Source organism: Callorhinchus milii, unplaced genomic scaffold (assembly GCF_018977255.1).
Source record: "Callorhinchus milii isolate IMCB2004 unplaced genomic scaffold, IMCB_Cmil_1.0 Scaffold775, whole genome shotgun sequence".
Taxonomy (NCBI): domain Eukaryota; kingdom Metazoa; phylum Chordata; class Chondrichthyes; order Chimaeriformes; family Callorhinchidae; genus Callorhinchus; species Callorhinchus milii.
The window spans coordinates 11,715-24,036 of record NW_024705516.1 but is presented as its reverse complement, the minus strand read 5'-3'; positions in this window follow the sequence as shown (position 1 = coordinate 24,036).

Genomic DNA, 12,322 nt, shown 5'->3' with positions numbered 1-12,322 from the left:
CAGCCCTCCACCACCCAGCCTGCCCCTCTCTTACCCCTCCCCCCCGGAGCGGTGCTGGGCCTCCCCTACGTCCACTCTGCCCCAAATGAGTGTGCCTGCTGCTGGGGTCTGTGGTGAACATCACCGCCGGGGAGACAAAGGCGGTCGGTCAGGGGTGGTACCACAGTGCCGGCCTCTATAGGTGCGTGAGTCGCAGCACTCACCCGACTGTCTGTTCAGGCTGCACGGGGCATGGGGAATCGTTGCCTTTGCGTTGACATTTTCAGTGAAGATTCTCGGTAAAAAAAACGAATTTGATAAACAAACATTTGGAATTTTTGTGCGCACAATGTTTTCTCACCTGCAACTCAATCCGTCGTGAGAATTGGAAATGCAAAGGGGGAGGGGGGGTGCAGTAACAAGCAGCCACGTGACAATTCAGCGTTGGACGATTTTGTCGGAGAGCCCCTGAACTGAACCTTGTGGCAGAACCCCGGGGTCCCAAATAAAGAGTCTAAAAGCGTGACGTTGAATTTGGAGAGAAAACCCGGAGGACCCCTAGAAAAATCCACTTGAGCACGGAGAGAGAGAGAGACGCAAACTCCAAATATACAGCAGCAGGCGTCAGGGTGAAGATCGATCCCACAAACTCCTGTATACTACGCGAGGTAGTCAGCATCTCCTAGCCACTATGATGAGAGACACGCAAACTCAAAATATACAGCAGCAGCAGGCATCATCAGAGTCGGGATCAAACCCACGACCCCCTGTATACCAGGCGAGGTAGTCAACATCTCCTAGCCATTGTTTCACGGCGTGCACCCTGTGTCATTTACACTTTGAATTTCGCAGCATTTCCATTCCTTCATTCTCGCAGAAATAATCTCAACGTTTGTGTCACATGACGGTTGATTTGGAGCGTTCACCGCCCTTTGGTTATAGTTGGTTTCACACAATTGAAATGTCTACTTATTTTTTATGAATAAAATGCCGCGTCTGTTCGCCTCTTCAGGATGTACAACTTTGTTTTCCTGTTGCTCCAACTGAAAGTGCCACATCAGCAAAGATAAGCCAGCAACGGTTGAAGGTTATTTTTTGTTCACCATTGGCCACCAGATTGTTTGAGAGTCTTCATCCATTCTGAAACGTGTCCCAGAGGAACGGCCACTCCCGAGATGGAGCCATGGGCTCAGGCATTTGAAAGCGGAAATCTCGCTCTGAATCAGTTGGGTGGCATTTTATTCGCCTTTGTAACGCTGCCGCGTGGAACCTGCCTGGTCTATCAATCCTTGTGGAAGCTTCGGGTCTTCTCGGCCACGGTCATGCCCCCTCCCTTCTCTCTCTTGTGTAATGAGCGACTTCCACGACACGTCGTATAGAGGGTACTTCTTTATTTCTCACACTGAGCACAACACAGGCCAGCACTGGTTCTTCCTCTTCACTGAATACAACTCGAGGCAATAACACCTCCACTGGCTACACACACAGCCGATCACTCGGCGAGGTCCCCTCGCCCTCACTCGTCTCCGCGCTGGCTGGCGGCGTGACGATGACGGCGATGGAACCAACGCAGGAGATCTTCCACGTGGCCGGACGATGGAGAGCAATGTGGGTGAACAGCGACACAGCCAGGACCAGGACCCCTCACCCGCCCGAGCCACACGTCCGCTCCTCCTTATATCCCCCCAGGCGTGGCTAAGCCCGCCTCCAGCCACGCCCTCTCGTGGAACGTTCCAGCAGGTTCCCGGAGCATCTCGGCTAGCCCCTCCTGTTACCTTTGCCCCAGATACGCCTCCTTCCCCGATTGGCTGTTACCTCTGTGGCTGTAACCGTGAAACTCTTCCCAGGCCAGCTGGTGTCACTTTGTCATGTCAACATAACCCTGTCATTACACTTGTGAAACGAGGACCCCTTCAATGGAACATCAGCGTTACACAACCAACGAAAAGATAATGCTGCTCGACTGATTTGGAGACCTCTGCTGTGAAACCGGAGCCGGTCATGAGCACACTGCCCAGGTATGGGAAACTCTCCACTCTCTCCACAACTGCCCCATCACCGATTGGGAGTTGTGGGGTGGAGTGCCCGATGGTACAAAATGCCCAGGCAGGTGTTTCACACACACGCGCACACACACAACAACAACCGCCATTCGCCACTAAGTGGCGGTGACGTCACCACGACGCTTGTGCCAGGCCATGTGCACCTTAAGGCCACGTGAAGTGTCGAACGCCCGCCGGCAGGAGGTCACACACACACACACAAAGTCATGGTGAGTTTGAAGTAATTCTGTCGAGCAGAACTTTGAAGGTTAATTTGTATTCACATCGAGTAAAGCGCCGCCCTCATCAAACACCGAAGACGTGTCTGCGGTGTAACAGTTGGCATGCTGGACTCCTCCAGGTCGCTGGTTCCATTCGATCTCCAGCAAAGCAGATTCAATGTGAGCATGCTACTTCAGTCCCACATCATCTGCCCAACCAATATTATTCATGGATTCATCACAGTGATTCAAGTACAAGGTCATGTGTGGTGGGGTAATGTGTGGGTACGACCACTTTGTCCAGAATGTTTGACAGGTGTGGGGTAGGTTGGTCAAATGCTATTAACTCTTTAACTAAACTCTTTGTTATTTCACTGGTAAGGCCCACTAAGCTATATAGCGCTTTTTTCAGAAGCAATCTGGCCACAAATGATAGCTCAACGAAGTGGCCTATCGTGTGGATATCTATAGCAGCCAAATATTCAACGCGTGTTCTAAATGTGGAGGGGAAAACCGGACGACCCGGAGAAAAATCCATGGACAACTCGGAGAAAGAGAGACACGCAAACTCCAAATATACAGAGTGGGGGTGGTGGTGATGGGGGTCGCTGCGCGGGTATTTAACGGGGGGCACATTCCATTAAACCCACGAATTGATGGTGTCACACTTGGACGTGACGACCAGAGGTTACTGAATTCGACAGTTTAATGATTGGGCAAGTTTCTTAAATCTGTCCAGCCAGTGGTTATCATGTTATGTGTACGCCGCAGTCTAGCGGGAGGTCGCGGTGAGGTGGGTGGGTGGGGTAAAGTGTGAATACGCCCAACTCTTTAAACTCCTCTGATCAGCATGGAAGAGGAGGCCAAACACACTCTGGAGTTCACTGGGACGGAGGCTCTTCCGCTAGCAGGGGTCGTTAGCGAGAAATCCCTGTTGCCATTGATTCGTCTGTGATGGTTTCTGAGAAAAGACGTGGGCACAATAGCTGTTAGTTACCCCCAAAAGTCGTCTTGCGTATAGATGTTAGTGTATGAACACATTGTCCTGCGGAGGGAGCTGGTAGGAACGTTGGGTTGCTCGCTCAATGGCCTGCAGGGTCAACGGCCATGCTTATAAAGGGCTTATGATGATGATGGGCCATTGTGCCCCAGGCTGTGGTCAGATTTGTCATCTTGCACTCCAACAGCAGCGCTTAGGAGAAGCCACTGGGTGGCAGTAAGTGGCTGGGCTCAAATATCAATGACAATTCAATTCGCGAGTGTCCATGTTGTTGTTGTTGTTGCTGCTGCTGTTGTTGCTAAGTTCTCCCCCACTCTCGTGTGAGCTTGTCCATGGTGTTGTTGTTGTGTTGTTGCTGCTGCTGCTGTTGTTGTGTGAGTGGGTGGCGTTGCAGCCCAGTAACGAACACTGCAGTTTAACACGAAGTAAGTAAAGACTTGCATGACAAATATCTGCCATCTTGTTTGTTGTTGTGTTGGTGGTTGTGTTGTTAGATTGTTTAAATATTAACATCGTGACAAATATCTGCCATCATATGGCTGTGTTGTGGTTGTTGTGTTGTTGTTGTGGTGGTGGTGGTGTTGCGTTGTTAGATTGTTTAAATATAATATCGTGACAAATATCTGCCATCTTGTGTTGTGGTTGTTTTGATTTAAAGCTTTCGTGACTGCAGGGATTCACATTCTTGGTTCTTTCGGTAAAGTCACGTAGAAGGGAAATAATAGAAGAAGTTTCTGTTGCAAAAAACTTAGTCGCTAATGTCCCAATACTATCGGTTTAAAACAATAAAATTTCAACCTCAGAGAAGCGTCGAGAAGCACGTGGAAATTCCACATTCCCATGGCGCGAGTTTAGCCACAAGGAAGCCACAAGTCGCTGGCCAGCCTCACCACCCACCCCTCGTGTGTGTATCGATCCCCGAGGGTCGATCAGCTCTGTTACTGTATTATTACCGTACAGTAATAACACAGTAACCACCTTCAAGAGCCGAATGGCTCACAGGGCTATACCTAATCAATGAACTTGAACCTTGCAAACTAACTCTTGACTCTATTGTAAGCGCTGGTTAATAAGAATAAGAATGCTGTTTTGTTTTTTAATGGCACCATACAAGAGCCCTTGATACACATTGAGATTGGGTTGCTGCAGTGGCTAGGAGATGTTGACTACCTCGCCTGGTGTGCAGGAGGTCATGGGTTCAATCCCGACCCTGACGCCTGCTGCTGTATATTTGGAGTTTGCGTGTCTCTCTCTCATCATCATCACGGTGGCGAGGAGATGTTAACTACCTCGCTGGTATACAGGAGGTCGTGGGTTCGATCCCGACCCTGACGCAAACCTACGATCCAGTTGCGTGTTCTATCGTGTTTTGAGACCGCTAGGATTTAGATTCATTGTGCATATGTATTGCCTAGGCTTCTAAACCGAAAGAGTTAGTATCGTGGGTGCCACGCTGATGGGCAGAAAGCCAAAAATTAGCGGGCTAATCGTTGGAAAGTAGGAAGACCGCGAACCGCTTAGCGAGCGTTACTATCAGGTGAGATTAGAGGAGAATTTACCCTAGTCCAGATACCTAAACTTCTTCCCGGTGATCGTCGTCAATTGGTTACTGTAGCACCCATGAATACGTCTAGGAGAGTTCATATCAGTGGAATCGTGTTGTCCATGATGATATCATACGAGATCCCGGGTCACATCGTACAGTAGTAATCCCCAGGCTGTATGCGAACTGGTGAGTAAAGACGGGTGTGACTTCATATTCTACACCGCGGTAATATGTCGGGCGGGGTGCATTATGTAGGACCATAGACCGACCGCTCCCAGTAATTGTACAGTTCGGGACATATCTATCACCTCAGTACGGATTTCCAGGACTTCAGATAGGGGTCCTCGACCGGGGTGGGAACCTCCCTTATTCACCATAGGACGGAGGCTCATCGTGGGATCATTGCTGCCCGTGGAGGGAGGTTCACAAGATTGGACAGTTAATTTATATATTTGGGTTAATGGCCATTCTTCACCAAGAAGGGTTGCGGAGTTCTGTCTGTACTCCAAACCGTGTTTCATCTTAGGGGGATTCGCATCGGCCTGTAAGTGAGTCGATCAATTCCTAACCGTAACTAAGCTTTAGGAGAAACCGTCACGAAGTAGGGCTCTTGCTTTCGCACCGGTTTCAGTATGTCAATATTCCTTTCGTTTCAGACATTCTTCTGTGCTAATCAAACGACACCGCAAATGTGCTATTCAGCTATTGTTAGAATGACTACGATAACTAAACCGGAGGGCTTTAACACTTACTGGTCACGGCTCGAAAATCGATGTTGGGGGGCTCGTCAGGTCGATACCCTCGTGGAGAACGCAATTTGATAATAAACCCAAATATGCGCCACAAAATTAAGCTCCGACCCCGGCCCCGGCTGGAGATAAACACATGCTCTTGAGTCGCAATCCGACGCTTGAGATCAGACTCCCGGACGTTCTGTTGACGCGATCTGAACTCATGATATAGGCGCCACGCTGCAACGCACCCGTCATTTAAACCAAAGACAACCGCCGACGTCGAATTATGGCTGGCGGACAAATTTCCCTCTTCAGTGCTTACTGGTGGCGAGCAGGTTCGTGCATTGTTAGAAAGACTCGCGCGGGGGAAGTCTTAAACTGCGGGCTTGGCGGCCGTCGTACGTGCTCGCAACATCTGCCGCTGCCGGTTATATCCAATTTCCGCAGCCACACGGGCAGGCCAAATATCCTACATTCTTTCTAATACTTATCCCGGCGCAGTTGGGTCGACCCCCCACAAGCAGTAAGCCACTTGCCGCCTATTCGGAGTCCCCTTGTGAAAGCATGCGGCCGCGGCGGAGTGATTAAGAATTGATAAAATATGGCGAGAACCGCATATTATCGGTATCTGGATCTGGATGTACCCCTGGGTCATATGTCGACAACGTACCGGTCGTAAAGGTGGGTGCAAGAGAATGCGCGGTTCATAATCAACGACTGCTAGTTCGGGGGTGTCACGTTAATTAAGGCACGTAACACCTAGCCTAAGACGGGCAGAATGGGATTTCAGACCTCGATAGGGGCTACTTTGTAAGAGAGTTTGAAGCATACACACTACTTCGGTGAAAGCGATAATTCGACAAAGATATTGAGTTTACTGTTCATGGTCGGACGCATTTGTGTGATCGTCACTCATTTGTTTCATCCGTGTCTGCCAGTATGCCTGCTATGAGCGTAGATCACTGCCCCGTGGCAAGCTAGACGCTCGGGCAACATCTACTCTCTAATAGCATGAATGTTTACAGTGAGAGCATTGTCGGTCCACTGCTATGACCCACGTTCATGGTCATAGAAGTTGCTGCTATGTCGCTCCGCACAATACGTCCGCCCTGGACTGTGCGTGTTCTGGTGGTTCCCGCCGCGAGTGTCCGAATAAGAACCACGGTTGATGTGGCCTATCTACGTGTCGCAAGCGATAAGGCAATGAAAGGAACCTGCCAGGGGGCGAGCAGAGTATTCATTTTTCTAATAAGAATCTGCGGTAGAACCCAACCAGGGGCTGAAAAATTTTTCGAGACTTGTGACAGCCACTTCGGCCCGAGTTAACGGAACTATACCCAGGCGGATTATAGGTTCATCCATTCTAACGGTTCGAGTTTCGTTGGTACTTGATATTGTGCTGTGTGATTGGTTCGAGTATAGCATATGCATGAGATTTCCTGAGTCAGGGTTTGTTAACTTTCTTGTTACCGAACTGCATTAGGAGCAGGAAATGACGCCCTAGAGAGGCTCATCAAACCTCAGGTTACAGGGTTTTGGGTAATAATTTGCGTCTCATAGACCCTCTTAATTCAAAGCGTATTACGGGCGGTTCCATAACAGCAAGTGCGCGCGAGTCTTTGTGCCGGTCGGGTTACAGGCATCGAGAATCGTAGGACTGTGTGATCCACCATAGTGAATTCAGCGGGCTTGCGTTTTTCCGAATTATGTAAGTCAGATCTCGGACAAAAGACTGCTCTGGGCCCCTAGGCAGCCCCTTACTCCTCCCGGTCCCTCGAACATCTCCACGTAGTTAACAATTCTAATCGCAGAAAGGCATTGCTTGCAGTATCTATAAACAAGTCCACTATTCTGCTGGGTGAATAAGGTAGTTGTGGATTCTAGTGTGCAACTATACAGCACAGCGACCGCCATCCGGCCTGTATGGCACATCGGTTACATGAGCAGCGTTCTAACTGTGCACAATGTGCCCTTGCAAAGTAAAATCGCTGGCGTTGGTTCAGTCCAAATTTACACTGACATCGACTTTTTCTCCCATGCATTCCCAAAGGAATTCCTGGAGGAACGCGAAGGTGCCTTCACAATAAACGAGAAGTACCGACCGTACGAAAGTCTGTCACCTCGTGGGGTTAGGTCTTCTAAGGCAATCGTAATTGTGATCTGCATCCTCACTGGTAGATTACTCCAATATCCTGAAGCATTTCCGTATCCGAATGCCTTTCATCCGAGCTAGGACCCGAATGATGGTGGGTGTTTCCCGTCATCGACTTTTTAGAGTTGGAGCATGCTCTTGCCAGTCTAGTGAATGATGGAGACTAAATCACTACACTTCCATACGGCTATTCCATTTGGACGCGCGGGACGGGAGTGATCCGAAATCTAAAACCGGTGGAATCGAGATAGTAATGCGAGCGTTGTGAAGCTCAGTCTCCGCTTGTTCTGTAACGCTTTTGTTGTAAGTCAGGAGCTAGTAAGTGGCATACTGGCGCTGTGGTGCAACTGAATCTCTATCCCGTTAGCTCGATTTCCCATAGGGCAGTGTGGTGTACCGCTTTATACCATTTGGAGTCGGCGACTAGTACCCTAACCGTGTGTTGCTTCCTTGAATGATCCCCTTGGAGGGTGGTTAGGATAACCATATTCAAGTTTTGTTACGGATCCGTCAGCCTATTACTATGGAGATCCGGAAGTGCGCTTCGTGTCCGGACTACCGTACGGTTTGGCATTGCCTCGTTACACTGTTAGGTCCCAACAACCCATTAAGCGTGATTGTCATGGAAGCTGCTGAGCTACTCCCTATTGAGCATGCACTTTTCCGCAAGGTGCACTATTGAGCAAGCTTATTCCACGCGGGTCAACCAGAACTCCGGATTAGTTATCTGAAGTGACGTCGACCACGCGATCGTTGGCCGATGATTTCCTACGCAATTTAGAAGTTGCCAGCCGCTTTTGTGGCAAATTCGCAGATGCTTTTCCTAACAAGACATAATTCGACGTCCGCCAAGACCTCGAGACGTACACTTTTTGATTCGCTAGCGAGTCCCCTACGGCGCCGGATTTGTGCTGATTTTCCCCTCAATGCTACACCCCCCAAACGCGCCCGTCAATTTAATTCGCGATTGTACGCAATTAGGTATACGAGCGTGAGGCATCAGAAGAATAGCACCCCTCGGTCTACAAAAGGCGTTTGGTGCTCTAGGCCAAGCCGGATAACCGAGCCGAAGGATGGACAGGGTAGTTCCGGTCAGCTCAAATGAATTGTGTTTATACAATTGTGTTCGGTGTTTTTTCTTAGCGAAAGATTAATTCAATTCTAACCATCGCTGGCAGCCGGATATCCACTCAGCGAGTAGTCTGCGCTGCGCGGGATATGGAGATTCTCGAGTTGTCTATGCAATTTAAAGCGAGGCGTAGAGTTGCGGGTTAAGTCGATAATCGTAAAACACTACCGCCTCTCTTCCGTCGGCAGATCTGCTATCACGCCCTGCTTCTCCCTACAAATTAATTGTGGCTATCCGCCGAGGCGCTCTTTAGCGAGAAGTGCTACCGTAGTTAGCAAATCCCCCTCTTATACAGAATTCAAGCCGTAAGTGGTACATCCGATATTAGTAAAGGTGATGCAGTCACGGTACGCGGATCCCACTGCGAGCGATGGGAGGCTAAGACGTTACCCCGTTAGCCGCGCAGGCTCATCCGCATTTTGGTTTCCTACGCGGAAAAGGATGTTAGTCGCGCCGAAGAGCCTCATAAGGCCTCCTATTATCGAACCATTGCATGTTAAATCTGGTGCCTAGAAAATCAAAACCGTGCTTCGCTTGCACATGCTCTATCAACTGTGTTTAGGGTCCTTGGTCCTAATATCAAATTAGACGTTGCATTCCGTCCATTGTCTCCGGGGCTTAAGTTGAGGTCTGCGGGAGTGGCACGAAGGCCTGTAACGACTAACTATGGACGCATCCTCTCCATTTGAATTTGAACTAAGCCCATGGTCTACTAAGCCATGATGAATTAGCATTGGGGAAGTGTGGGCTCATTATCACCGGGCTAGGTACTGACCCCCTGAGCGGGAGGAGACGCTGGAGTGCGCACAGACTTACGCTTCCTAATGTCATACCAAGGGGCACCAGCCGTTCCCTACTTAGAATGAATTACTCCACGATTGGGTAAACCTGTTACTAGAGGCGGGAAACGAAGAGTTTGAGCTTGAAGCTAGTAGAAGATAAGTGTAGTCACAATCTGCTGGCTCGATAATGACCTTTACCTTCATGAGTGTAGTACGGTGATTGCCTTAGTTCCCTATACTAGGAGCTTGATAAAAATAATGTGCACAGAGTTGCGTCATCGGGGTATCCTTCACCCCAACGTTAGATGCTAGCTCGGCGATTTAAGCTGTTTTGTTTCAAACTTGACCTGGTCTTTGTATGTACACATAGACTCGTTATTAAGAAAGACCTCAACCCTCCTATTTATGGTCTTCAGGGGCGTCGTGTGAATAGCTTACCTCATTTTCGAATAGCATCACGACCTGTGATTACATCTGTGACCGGATTCTAGATAAGTGCTGACCGCGATGGCCCGCGCCTTGAAAGCTGAACGTGTCCATCCAGCTCGTCTTCCACTTGACAGCAGCCTACTCGCACCCAATGCGTAAGAATGATGCGGACATATTAATGCGAAAACGAGATGTATGGTTCAATTCGTTCGAGAGAGGCATTGAAGTTAAATTGTGGACGTTCCATTTATCAAAACGGTCTTGTTGTCGCATGTTGTGGTGAACTGATACGTTCACTATTGGTAACTGACGAGCGGACTTTGCCGAGCCTACTCTCGGATCTGCAGGATCGCACGACATCTCTGATAATTGAAGATATAGGGGGTAGTTTAAGCACAATCGTTATTGAACAACACGACACGTATGGTATTCCGCGGCTTCCCTCATGGTAGCGGTTACAACGTGTTTGAATTGCCCATAGCCTAGCTAGGTCATCCGTCGGCAAGCAGCGATGGCGGATGACCCGCCTCCCGTCAACAACGTTGCTAGCAGGGCGCTGGAAAATTTTGATCTTCAGGGGGATGCTCTGGGTTCCGTTTCCTGGTCGATTCCAAGTAGCATCAACTTTCGGCATGTTAGCTATCAGTGATTTGTAAACGATTTTCAACTAAATTTCTGCTTCAGGGGCTTGATCCTGATCTCCGATAAGCCCTTCCTCGATGATCATTGGATTAGAAGTGTCAGACACGCCCGAGTCAGCACGGCCTCTTGCAGACCAGATCAAAGTTCTGGAGCAACACAGGCATTCCAAGACTGGTTTACACAAAAAAAGGACCTCAACCACGTGGGGTAAGTAGATTCCACATTCCAGGTTGTCTGAGAAAGAGTCACACGGCACTCTGCTAAGCTCATCTAACCATTGGCTCCCCCTACGGGAGTGCATAGTCGCCAGGGTGAGTATACATGGGTCGTCTTAGTTTGATACGAGGTGTAAAAGTTCTGATCCATGATTCACATCATGTAGGAGGTGAGCAGCGATGAGTAGGGCCATAGTGCGCGGACGACGTTACAGATGACAAGAATATGCAGTGTCCAAATCAGATTTTAATTGAATCCAAACATTCGCACCGCGTGCTTCGGCGGTAGTTGAGCTTTTTACAAAAGATAGACTGACCCTTTTTTTTATCATCGAACACATCATGGGGATGCATGTCGACTACTATCCGTGTTGCCATTCCCTTTTGGCTGAAGATAGCGTCATGGTCCCAGAAGAATGACCACACGTATTAACAAGAGTCTATAGAACTCAGCCTTACAGTCTGCTCCTCACAGGCAAATCCACCCTCAATCTGGAGGTTGGGTTTTCACCGTGAGCTCTTACGTGACCTGATAAAAACCCAGAGCGGGTGGTGACATGGCTGGTTTGTTAGTGCGCGGGAGTGTTGCACTATGCGTTGTATCCACAGTCCGTATTAACTGAGGCGTTACGCATTAGTTCCAGCTCCGCCCCCATTCTATCGGAATTGTAAGTGAAGTTCATACCCATGCGAAGTTCCAGGGCATTCACTCAACTGGCGCCGACCGCTTGAATGCCATGGCTAACGCAAGTCTATGCAAATGGTCTACTCGACTATGCGACGCGGATCACAGTTCACTACCGCCTTTTAGCCTTATTCCGACAAACTGTGCAGGGAAAGCCCTGTAGTAGATCGCGAGCACCGTCAGCCTGGTTAATCACAAGTACAACAGTTATTCTAGGACTTGAGTGACCCGATTGTAATCATCAGCAAAGGAAATGACTAGGGGGCCGCTGGCTGGGCTGCACCACTGGCCCAGACTCTACGCCAGGTATGGAATATGATTGTGTCGATCCGATGTTCATTATTCTGGAGCTCTATTGGCCTCACGCTCATTTCGAGAGACGTACCATTTCCTTGTGCAATAATTATGGGATGTCAAAAGCGACGCAAACTCGTGTGAGGGCTCCACGCCGCTAAGTAACACAAATAACTCGAACTGACGCGTCACGCTGCTTCGACTGCGCGGTTCACTTATCAACTAGACCGACTTTATATAGATGTATTATTACCGCGTCTGTCACGCAAGACAAGGATCTGATGACGTAAATTACGAAGTGACCTTTAGTAGGAGATTGACGCTTCGAATACAGACCTATTAGAACAGGTAGTCCTAGCAATTTCCTCATTGTTTCCGTAACAACGCCATTTTTCCTGGTCACCAAATGTTTCTTTCAGTGCATCGTCCAGCCCACGGCATTGATAGGCTCTGTCTTTTCAAGAAAACTGGA